Here is a 12,019-nt window from a genome sequence, read left to right as displayed (position 1 = left end):
AGGCCGTTGTCGTCGTCGCAGTCGTTGCCGGTGGTTGTCGAGCAACTCATTCATTCATCGAACCATAGTGAGTGACGGAAGCCGCTCGAGCTTCTGTCTGCCACGTTCGTTATGTGACGGGATCGTACATTCCACCCTCCTGTCGGTGACGCACGCGTATCGCACGTGATCTTGCAGAACCGCTAGCGTCTCTTGGACGACACGACGACGATGACGGTACGCACAGACTTACGACACCCGCTGAAACGCCGCTCTTCGTGATCGCCAGATCCCGGTGATCGTGTAGTCAGGAGGAGGTTCATCAGCGGATCGGAAACACGGAATCGCTCGTGTAGTGGCCGGCGGATGGAGGGCTGATCGTTGATTATCGCTGACGATCTGTGGGAGGGGAGGTCCGGTTTCTTTTTTTGCGAACGTGGCCATCATTTCACCATCTGGCGTTGCGGAGAGTGGCGTGTTGACCAAGTCCAGTCGTCAGTTGTCGGTGGTATTGATGCGAATCGATTGGAATCGGCCAGTGGAACCAATATATACGTGCATCCCCCGGATCACCGGGGTAGGATGTAGTGGTGACTCGTCAGATTCCGTTCCGTACGTCACACAACCCGCCGGCTTCGTCGTAATGCGCTGCACGCACATGCCGTTCTGTGCCATGGGGTTCCAGTTCCACGTTTTGCGGTGAATGACAGTTGGTACTCAGCACTGGGGTGTGTGCTAGTCATGGAGGGTAGCAGCTTCTGGTGATGGTGTCGGTGGTGCTCCTCCTCTCGCTCACCACACCGCGCACCGGTAATGATGAAACCCACGCTCTACGCTACGTGCTGCGGTGGCTAGTTTGTTCTTTTTTCTCCCTACTTTTCGTTGGAACTCAGTGATAAGACTTTTTGTGGTGTACCGGCGGGGGTCTGTGTGTAGCGGCCGCGACACTGCGACAAGAAAATCGAGAAAAAAAAGTAAACACCACGACCCGGCGGTCCCGGTGGCCCACGGTAGTTACTAACCGGGGAAGGGTGTGATCGAGGAAGCCTTCTTGAGGCACGGCGGTGGAGGGAGAGAAGTTGAAATCGAGCTCGAAAGAGCGATAAACGTGCGTGGTGCTGCTGTCGTTGCTATCGCTGCGCTGCTTGCGCTTAGTTGGCGCATTTTTTGAAATTGTTGTGAAACGTTTTGACCAAACTGTCGCCACGACAACGACAACGATCATTACTACTACTACCACTACTACAGATAGCTGAGCCAAGGAAAGCGCCGATTTAAGCAGAAAGAGCACACAACTGCAAGAGCCTCCAGCCAGTCCAGCAGTATCATCGTGGCCGTGTTGCTACTGCTGCCGTTATGACGATATTGGAATTCCCTTCTGCGCGCGCGGACTGGTTTCTGCGGTGTCGGCATGCTGCTGCTGCTGCTGCCCAGGATGATCAGTACGAGAACGGGTTTTTGTCTTTATTTTGTTGCTTACAACACTTTCTCCCCACCTCCCTCTTCCCATTTTTGGCTACACAACTCGAACGGCGCACTCTTGATATGCTTTCTTTAACAACATTTTGATATTCAGCAAAAAAACCCCCTCAAAGGACCCCTTAGACGCTCACTGTAAGAACACTCGAAAGAAACGAACGCGTTTCAAAGGTCATCCGGGACGGGCCCTGACGATGTGGTGGAGGTGGTGGTTTTGCGGACAACCCGCTGTCGCGTTATCACAATACCGTCCCGTGTCAATGCATCTTTCACTCTCGACCCCCGCCCCTCCGCCGTAGTGACCGAATGACCGTCGTCGCGTCTTTGTCGATTGATGTTGATAACAACGAAAAAAAAAGGGTTCTGTTCATTGAGCCTAGGACTGCAACACTTCCACGTACTACCGGCGATTTGTGATGAATCACGATGAAGCTCCGCAATCTAAGGGTGAAAAACGTGCATGTGCTTTTTAGCGACTCTAGTGGACCCACGTGCAGTGGAATTCTACGGAAGGCAAATGGCCTGTGAAGAGCAGCGGAACTTGTGGTCCGGCGATTTGGCCAATTAATTTTCCGCTATTTCGTCGTGAAGTGGTAGCAGTAGCAGCAGCTTAGCGGCCATTGACAGCTGTCAGAGCAGCAACGGCAACTCGATTCAACTCACAACTAATTAGGAAGACACTGATTAGGAGCCTGAGGGTTGCCAGCTCGCATCACGATTGATCGATCGGTCAGCGGATGCCGATCACACACGCGATCCCCCGTTAACGATCGAACGGTGATGAACGATGATCGACGAGCGCCTCGTCTGCTGAGTGTGGTTTGTTGACGAATCATATTTTTAGCCCCAATCAGCGCTCAGTCTCCTCCAATCACGTTCAGGCCGGTGCCAAGCCGGTGAAACGTGACCACGACGAGAGACCGGTGCTCTGCTGATCGATATTGAACTCGATCGCAGCTGGGAAGAGAGGGCACCGTCGACCATTTAGCGCGCCACGGCCTTGTTTCAGCATCATCTGTGGGTATCATGTGTTAAAATCTAAAAGAAAAAAAAAATTCCAGTGTGAATCCACAAATGATGATCGATGGCGCATGGCGGCGGGGGGGATTTTAGAACAATCATGTTAATGAGTCGCTGATTAACTTAGTCCGTCGCTCTGTGCTTCCCATTCCGGGCGTTAGCAACAGCGCAGAGAGCCACTTCCACTGCTACTAGGCTGTTCCCTCTGTGCTTGATCGACCGATCGACCGATCGACGTCCGTTTACGCACCGGTTTTATTGGCACAATTCATTTGCGACCGTTTTAGTTCGCGCCCGCTGTTAACAGCCACGGTAATGGATGTCAATTGATGGTGTGGATGGACATGGGCGGCTTTGGGCAGAGATTTTATCACTCGCGACAGCAACAACCCCGCTGCCCCGCGGTGGTTCAAGGCGGTTCTTCTTTCTGTTTAAATCATACAACTTCACTCTGCTTCGGTACAAATCGTGTGCAGAGTGTAACACGTGAACACAGTTCGTGATTTGATTGTCGAGTGCAAAAAAAGAAGGAGCAACAGCACCAATTAACATGGCACACGTGCCGTGCTGCTGGTCGATTGTTTATTATATTCCGTTAATTAAGCCTTTTTGTTTCAATTAGAGATTTCGCTTCGTCACCATGATCATGTTCATGAGGCATTTAGTCTCTCTCTCTCCACGGTTGTGTCACTGCTTGGCTATTTGTAGCTGATGAATCTGTACAGCAGCCAGTACAAAATACGTTGGTCCGTCCCTGTAGACCGGCTTCTTTCTCGTTCTGATCACTGACACCACTGTTCCACTGTTTGATTTCATGATTCATGCGGCCGCGTAGTCTACTCCCTCCTTCTCGAGAGCGAAGCAAAGAGGAGGTCTACCTCTTCTCGGTTCGGCGCGGCCGCGTTTGTTTAGACGGGACACAGCGACGCGAACAGAAGACGCATGCGATGAGCACGTGCAGTTGTGAGCCGCGACTCACGCGCTTCCAGTGATTATCAACTTCCGAACCACGGCGCTGTACCACCACCCCCCCGGGGGTTGATGTCATCCATTCGCCGGGTACCGGTGGCTGATGAAACATGATCGCTTCCATGGGGTTTGGGATCTTCTCTCACTTCTCTATTGTGCTAGTTAGCAACCTGTACCCCGGGGCGGTAGATAGATGCTGGGATGCTGGAATTCTGAGAATTTCGTTGGGCAGGTAATGCTGCTGGATTTTGCACTCCATTCCCCCCCCCCCCTCCCATTCCGCTGAATGGTGGCTCTCTGGTCTGATGGTCTTGGGTCTGTTGGTTGTCGTCGTTACATCCTCTCCGGTTGGCGGTCGATGCATGTTTGCGTTTCGCCGAGCGCTTGAATGTCTGTTTTCTCCCTTTTTTCCCACCGTATTTTTGCGCTCCCCACTTCCGTCGCCACCGCCATCGTTGTCGCCACGAACGAAAACGCGAGCATATATGCGCGATTGCGCCGTGATCAGCTTACGTACGTTCGTTCGTTCGGAAGGGGTCTCATGGTGGCGCCACCAACACGCGTGAGACCGCCACCGGGCAAGCAAGCAAGCAACGGGCAGTCTCTCGATCTCACCAACACAGCGTTGCTCCGTTTGCAAAAAAAAAGGGGAGCCGCGTGCGCGATCAACCTCGTGGTGTGGAGCTGCGGCGACGCGCGCAGCGACGAGGTATTCGAGCAGAATCTTAAATAAAACCTAAAATACACTGCTCGAATCAGTTCAGTTTACCGCAGCGGTGCACATTGATTAGATCGACGACAACGCAGACGACGTGTCTCACTTTTTTGCAATCCAATCCGATCGTGATTGCTCCCCCCGGGGTACTGCAGTGCGCCGTGATCGTCTGGCATCATCATTCTCGCGATCTTCACTCACAGAGTTTCGTGGCAGCTTGGTGGAGAGTTTCATCGATCGATCGATCAGCAGTAGCAGCAACGGCTATCGAGTAAGTGTTGTTTTGCTTCGTGTGTCTAGTAGCAGACAGGGCACCGGAAAAGAGCAAGTGTGAAGAAAAAAAGGGAGATCATCCAAGTCGTCCCGGTCACACCACGTGTGGAGGCCATTGACAGCAGCGCGTCTACAACACCGCCACTGCAACCGCCACGGAAGTTGTTCGCCACCGATGGCGGTGTGGAGTTCATTGTGTAAGAGTGCTTACGTTCGAAGGTGCGCTGAAGGTGCGCACAGGGGATGTGTCCAAACGGGTGGAGACGGGTGGCCTCACGGGACGGACGGGGGCGCTATCGGGCGAGACAAAAATACGCATGACCACCACCGCCACCACGGCCGATGATGGTCCCGTGATGATGATGATGATGATGGCGGTTGTCGGGCGAGAGCTGTACGGCATGCGACGAGCGCACGTGGTTTTAACGTGCTGGCGATCGCTTTGGTTTCGTGTGCCCCCACGATCGTGCGCACGCGAGATACGCGGCGGCACTAGAAGACCCACGCCGGCGGAGCTCTAGTGCGATGCCGCTTCCCGTGACCACCGTCGTCGTCGGCGATCATTTCGGAAGCCTCACGCTAGTCTCGCGTTCTAGGGTGCAGCTGACTCGCGCCAATTGGACCAACTGAGAAAAAAAAACCGTCTGATTAACTTCTGTGTTGCCAATCGGCAAAGTGGAAAACCATAAAACAACCCTTCTCACCCCGTCTGGTGCTTATCATGCGCCGCGGAAAGTACGGGAACAACAATCGCCGCTCGAGTCGCGCGTTTCGCACATCGGCCTAACCACGCACCCGGAGCGGAACGGCGCGGAATCCCGCCAAATCATCACATCTCGTGACAATGGCGTGCGCGCACGTTGTGCTTGACGGTCGGTCGGTTGGGTGGTCGCGATTACGGGATCCAGTGTTACTTCGCGGGGAATAGTGGAGTTTGGTGGAACGGGAGTAGCCTAATAATGGGGAAGTGGTGATTGTTGAGACTCATGGAATGATGGAATTGTGATTGCCATTCTATTTTTGGAACCCATTTTCCAGTTACTTCCGTTCTGCGGTAATGCGCGCGCCATTCCTCTGTGTTCTGTTATTATTGTTGCCACAGGCGATCGGTCAGAGTCAGACGTGTGTACTTATTAATTTGGAGTGACTTCTTTTTGCATCAGTTTTTTTTTGGTGCAGAAGAATCTCGAAGAATTTCCTTTTTCGGATTCTTTTGGAATAAATCTTTTTTTTCTGGATACCTCGATGACCCTCAGGAGGATCAAGAGATCAGGAGGATCTCACTAACTTATCAGCTAGCTTATAGCTTAATGTTAAGCTAGTGAACTTTCTGTTAACACTGAAAATCTAACTTTGCGCCCAGGTTATATGAATCCTATCGTAGAAGCTGGTGTTAGATGACTTTTTCTGTATGAAGTGACAGCTCAATCTCTAGAATCTGTTTCTAGGATTACATACTGGATACTCCATCTGGAGCTTACCTATTTAAAAGTTGAATAACGCGGCCATTATTCTATGCCATTTATCGATAATTAACTCAGAATATGATATCGATCAAATGATCGCCTTCATTCGGCATACAAAAAGCGCCCCATTTTCGAGCATTTGGAATTGTATTTGACAACATTTTGGGAGTTATTTTGGTAATTTTTGCTCTGATATTTGCTTTAAGTTGTTTCATAGGCTTTGGTTTGTTGGCATAAACCTTACTTTTCAAATAGAGAACCACAGAAAAAAGTCGAGAGCCGTCAAATCCGGCGAACGAGAAGGCCGAAGGGTATTGAACGATTATTTTCAATATAAAGTGCGACAATTTCAAGTCCTTCCGCACTGAGTTCTGTCATTCTCAGAACTTCGCTGATCCTGCGATATCCCCAACACCTATATTATAAACGGTAGCGCGAAAGACTCCATAAATTCGGCGGCCTAGACGATCACCCACAATGTATCGCGTCAATAGTGATCCACCCGGTAGTGGTGGTGGTTTGCTCGGTGACGCAAAGTGCTTCAATTCAAGTGAATTCAATTAACCGGCCACTCCTTTGGTGTGTACCATAGAGCAATTAAATTTGGACCCAAGAATAATATACGACCCCAGAACACTTCTCCTCTGATCCTCGTCGACGGCAGCGAGCGCGCTCGATTCGTCGTCGTTTTACAACCAACAACGTCACGCACCCCGCTGCGTTCATCAATCACGCGAATGTCGCGTGAATTGCTCGCTTTCCCGTAGGAAGAGGAAGCCGCCCAGGCAACCAACCAGTTGAGCCAAGAGGAGACGAGAAGAAGGGATGGGATACAGCAGAAGAGTCTTTCGAAATGCGCAATTCGTTGTGATCGTGCCTCGCGAAAACGCGAATTGATGCTTCATCATTCGTGTAGTACAAAAGAGTTCGGTTTTGTACGATCATTTCTTATGCCGGGAAGTTTTGCTGTACTCGATCCACTCCCGTCCTTGAATTGGCGATTCGCGTCGTAGCCACCGCTCTGGTGTGGTGTCGTGACGAGGCCATAAATCTTTCATCGGGGTACTCGTGGCCTATCATAATCGCGAATTTTGCCCCGATTAGCGATAAGCAGCACATAAGTACGCCATAGCCGTCATCCACATCATCATCGTCATCATCATCATCATCATCTGACGCAATTTGGGCCCTCCAATCGTCAAAGACACGGCCGATGCGGTCGATTCTGCTGCCTATCACAATGTTGCTAACCTTTGACATGGCACAAAGATTGTTTCACAGATTCGTTTCGGGCGTGTCAGCAGGGGGAACCTGCCCATTGTCCTGACTGGCGAGCGAAATGGACAACATGCCTACAGCTCGTCGGCTATCGATGATAACCTTGAAGGTGTCTGGTAGAATGTGGTCCACGAGCAACAGCACCCACAACGACGACGACGACGACGACGACGATTGGCCTCTAATCAATTTCTTCCTCCCGCACACGATTAAAGGGTTTCCGCCCAGGACCAAGGCCTAGAGTGGTCTGGTGGCCAAACCTGTTCGAGTTCTGCGCGGCCAACCGCTAGTATGCTGTTGTTGTTTGTTGGTGCGCCCATTGGGATGTTGACCGGTTGACTGGAATCTGGTCTTGATCTTGGCTTGATTTGCATTAAACGCGACCACTCTGGCGCCCTTTGTCAGCGCGAAAAGTTGCTCCAAATCACGATTCCAGTTCACCGCAACTGCAGCAAATCAATGGCACGTAAACAGGCGGCGGCGGCGGCGGCGGCGATAGAGACCTGCAAGTCAGCCTCTGCGGCATACCATGTATCACCGGCCACTCCTCACTTAATTGGCGGGCAGTGGAGACCCCTTTTCTGGCTTCGAGATAGCACGAAACAGGGCTGGGCGATATCGATGAATCAACCAGATAGAGGTGAGGTGCGGTGCGCCTCTGACGGTGGTGTGCTCGGTCATGCTCGGTCGAGTCACTTTGCGCTAAGCGGTTCCGCGATGACGTTACGGGGCCCATACGGTTCCGGACGCGAGGCCCACACACTCCGATCGGTTCTCGATGTTTCATTTATCTCGCCGGCCAGCTGATATCAGTCCGTGCCCTTTTTTTTCCCCCCTGATCGAAGTGTTCCGATAACAACGGGAACCAGGCTGCCGAAAAAACGTGCTGCGTGAATCGTGATACGCATCTAGAGGGCCCTAGGCTGCCGGTTGTGATTGTAAAAATGGACTCCATGCCTCGGTGTGTGCCATGTGTTGGTCAAACAGCGTGTAATTGGGACCGCCTGCGACTAGATTGACGTATCATGTGCCACGTCCGGCTCAAGACGGGATGGATGTAGTCATATTGTGGCACTAATTACTCTCAAGTTGTCCATCATCTTGTCGTCGCATTGCGCTCACTATCGTTGCTTACATCCTCCCGCGCAATCTGTCAAGTGGGACCACCACCACCATTAACCCCAACGTACGCCGGTGAAATGGAGTGTGACACTTTATCAGATTAGAGGATCGTGGGAAGAGATTACGCGAGAAAGATTTGTCAAAGCAGCAGCAGCAGCAGTTCAGCAGCTGGCACCAAAGCAGTTGTTGCTGTGATCATGCATGACATCATGCTGATCCAGCACCCCGGGCATCTTGAGAAGGAGAAGAAGAAGAAGGGATCGTTGCCATGGCAGCAGCATTTGGAATGGAATTTCGCCATCAAGCTGTCCTTGACACCGCGGTGTATTCTCAAATTCCGTCCAATTTGGCGATCACCTCACCAATTGAAGATTCGATCGTTCTTCTGATCGCCGTCAGTGGAGAGGATCCTTAGTAACCGGAGAATCACCCGCGTAACCGGAAGCACTTGACGTCATCCCCTCGAGGAGAGGTTATTTGATCCAAAAATAAAAGTAAATGGTGCGACTTTGCCTCTCTCGGTCATGGACATAAGCCGTTGCCGTTGCCGCACAGGCCATCATCTTCACGTCTCCTCTACTCCATCGGCACGGAATTGACAGATGTCCTCTCCTCCTTGGCAGCCCTTGCGACGTATACTCGATGACGGACAGCTCGGCGGGAGAGCGAGAACCGTGTCATGATCAAACCGCAGCACACAGTCCCTCTTCCACAGCCACAAACTGTACAGAAGAGTGTGTGAGGGGAAGGATGTTGTTTCATTGATTTTTAATATCTGCTACAACGAATAAGTGGCACAATTGGCAGACAGGCAGCAGCAGCAGCAGCAGCAGCAAACACCAAACAATTCACGACATCGAGCTCGCGTGACAAGACATCGGATTGCTTGGTGCTGCTGCTGCTCTTGGTCCGTTTGATACACAACAGGGTATGATAAGAGAGAGAGAGAGAGGGGCGAGGGGTCGCCGCCGTTTGCCGCCGAATAAGCCGAGTGCTGCTTAAAATAGGCAGACGGCCTGCAATGACCTCCCATGTCCCAAAGTTAGTACCAACGGTGAGGAGGAAAGTAAGAGTCTCGACGGCAGTAGCGAGAGAGAAGGTGTAGAGTGCCGGGGTGCGGGCGACAGAGGAGGAGGAGGAGGAGGAGGAGGAGGAGTGGAGAGGTTTTGTGCTTATTTGCGTGCGATCTGCGAAACGATCGCGAATTCGCACCGACACACTACTAACAGCGACAGCAACATTCGTCGTCGTCGTCGTCGTCGTCAGCAGCAGCAGCAGCAGATCGGTGCGGTGCGTTCGATCTCTCTCGCTGCTCTCGATTGGCCATGTCTTGGCGTCACTGTGGTTGGCGTTCACTTGTGCACACATACGGGTGCGCGGTCCTCCCTGGCGTGCGTTGCGTGCCTGTGGTGAGGACAAGGCCAAAGTGCAGATGTGCCGCAAGAAAGCACCGCACGTAAGCGTCAGGAGAAACGATCGCATTTATCGAGACGAGATCGAGATCGATGATCAATTTCGGTCGGCGATCGTACAACTGCTAGTGTAAATGGGTATCGCAGATCACCAGGAACACCTGGAGGAGTGGCCAAAAAAAAAAAAAACAGGCAGGAAATGAAAGGGGACTCTCCTCGTGCCCGCCGTGCCGTGTACTGTCATGGTTCGTGCTTGGCGTGCGGAATTTCAAATGAACCCCCTGCCGGGCGGACCGTCCGACAGCAACGCTACAAGAGCTGCGACACCAAGAAAGAGGAGGAGTAGAATTGGAGAAGTGGCTTCGATTCGCATTGAAAATAAACCCCCCAAAAAAAAAAAAAAGAGAGACGCGCTCGTGTGGTGTGTGCGCGTTGTCTTAATAAGAAGAGGAAAGGAAACAGTTCAAAGAACCCCCCCCCCCCCCCCCCCCGGGGGGTGGTGGATGAAGGGGAACGGGGTTATAAACGCGTCAGAACCCCACGATGTACGCCACGATGCGAAACGGCCGCCCGGCCAACCGGTGGCGTGAGATCGGGACTCGCGAGCCCTCGAATGTAGTTTTTCTTCTTTCGGTTTGCTCCTCTCTCGTCTTCGAATTTATGTCCGGTGCGATATGATGAGGAAAAGGAGCGCGGGCCGCGCGTGTACCCGCAGCAGAAAGTGTGACACTGGTGGTTGACTCGTGCGTGGTTGACTTCCTTATTTTATTTTATTTTTTATGGTAGTCGTTGGTTATCACGTTTTTCGGCCAAAGGCGGCGGGTTGAGTGGGTGGTCTTTGCAGAACTGCCCGCGCAAAATCAGGTCATATATTTATATGTGAAGAGACTGTGAGATGTCCCTTTTTTCATCTCGTGAAGGAGGAGAGCACAGTTACAGTCAGTAGGTTGTGAATGGTGGTTTGGTGATCGATGGCAGCGGCCAGGGGAATGTATTAACTATTTTCGGTCGCTTCATCATGATCTTCATGACGATGGATGACAGTTATCGGCAATGTTTTTTTCTGGGAATTGTTCGAGCTTATAAACGTTGTGTAGTACATCGCTCAACCGCCATGCTTGAAGCATAAATAACCAGAAAGCAAGTTTATGTGCTCGAAACTGTGGATCACGAGGAGAGAGAAAGATGGATATAACTCTCCGTTTGAGCACATGTTCTTGCTGAGCTTTGTTTGTTTTGGCAAGGATAAATCAACAACAAACACTAGCGACAATGCAAGATAGCAAAACAATCATCAATCGACTCCCGCGATCGCTGAATTAATTTGCGTCGCAAAAGCAGCGATCGTTGGCGATCACCTTCCGGCGATCGCGAAGAGGTGGCAGGCAGGTACAGTTGGGTATGACCAGCGCGCCCGATGCTCATCATTAACCCTCCTCAATGCTACTGGTGCGGTGGAGAAGAGTTTACAAAACAAACTGATCTCCCGCGTCCCGTGTCCCAGTGTTATCAATCAGAGCGATAGTACACAACACAGTGTGTATAGCGTAACATCCGTTCCTTCATGTTCATCTTCAGCTTCTTCCCAACGCCAACGTCCAAATGGCCATCTTCCTCTCGTGCCTGTGAGATGAGGATGCTGAGCTCTGACGGTCATCATTGCGCGCGCGAGTGGTCTTTGGTCGCGTGTATGCAAAAGGTCAGATGTTTGCAAACGGGGAAAAAGGCCACACATACTCGCATGTATGGTGGGCCTCGGCACGCCAGTGCTCCTGGGGGTATTTAAAGAAATGAATCCACTTCTCACCAAAACAGACACGCATTACAGCGTCGGAGCGACCGTTGATGATAGGACGACGTGTGGTCGTCGTGTCCCTGACTGTCCCTGACTGTCAGCCTGCCAGCCTGCCAGCCTGCCACCGTCGATGCTTCAAGTTCAGTTCCCAACGTTAAACAAATTGATAGACGCGCTCGCGATTGCGCCGATGCTGGGGAGGAATGATTGGATTTTTGACCTCACGCTTTCCGCGAGCGCTGCCTGGAGAAGAAGCTATCAAGAACGCTTGCTTCCCGGCAGCAGCATTCGTGCCGGTGTCGTGTGCTATTAAATTGACTCACTTTGTAGTATATAATCAATGGCGCGGCGATAGAACCTCCGGTCTATTATCGCTCGCCTGAGTATGCAATTAAAATGCCTACGAGAAGACACTTTTCACTGGTGTGGTGCGGTGCGCACGGTCATAACTTTCACATTGAACTTGACCTTGAGTGAGAAGGATAGTCCGGTGCGGTTTGTAGCACGGCAC

At 51.7% G+C, this 12,019-nt stretch overlaps 1 protein-coding gene across 2 annotated transcripts in view; it reads left to right on the top strand.

Annotated features, from left to right (window-relative positions):
- LOC126571431 (sodium-dependent phosphate transporter 2) overlaps positions 1 to 12,019 on the top strand; it is a 43,533-nt gene that overhangs the window by 24,654 nt on the left and 6,860 nt on the right. Inside the window, exon 1 of one of the 2 annotated variants that reach the window (XM_050229930.1) lies at positions 4,223 to 4,433. The exons of the other annotated variant lie outside the window; for it this stretch is intronic. The gene's annotated coding sequence lies outside the window, so the exon portion shown is untranslated. Of the gene's footprint in view, positions 1 to 4,222; positions 4,434 to 12,019 lie in introns of those variants that run through there. 2 annotated transcript variants of the gene reach the window in all.

The sequence above is a fragment of the Anopheles aquasalis genome, chromosome 2, assembly GCF_943734665.1.
Source record: "Anopheles aquasalis chromosome 2, idAnoAquaMG_Q_19, whole genome shotgun sequence".
Lineage (NCBI taxonomy): Eukaryota > Metazoa > Arthropoda > Insecta > Diptera > Culicidae > Anopheles > Anopheles aquasalis.
Note: the sequence above shows the minus strand (reverse complement) of the source record. Positions and strands in the feature narration are given on the sequence as shown.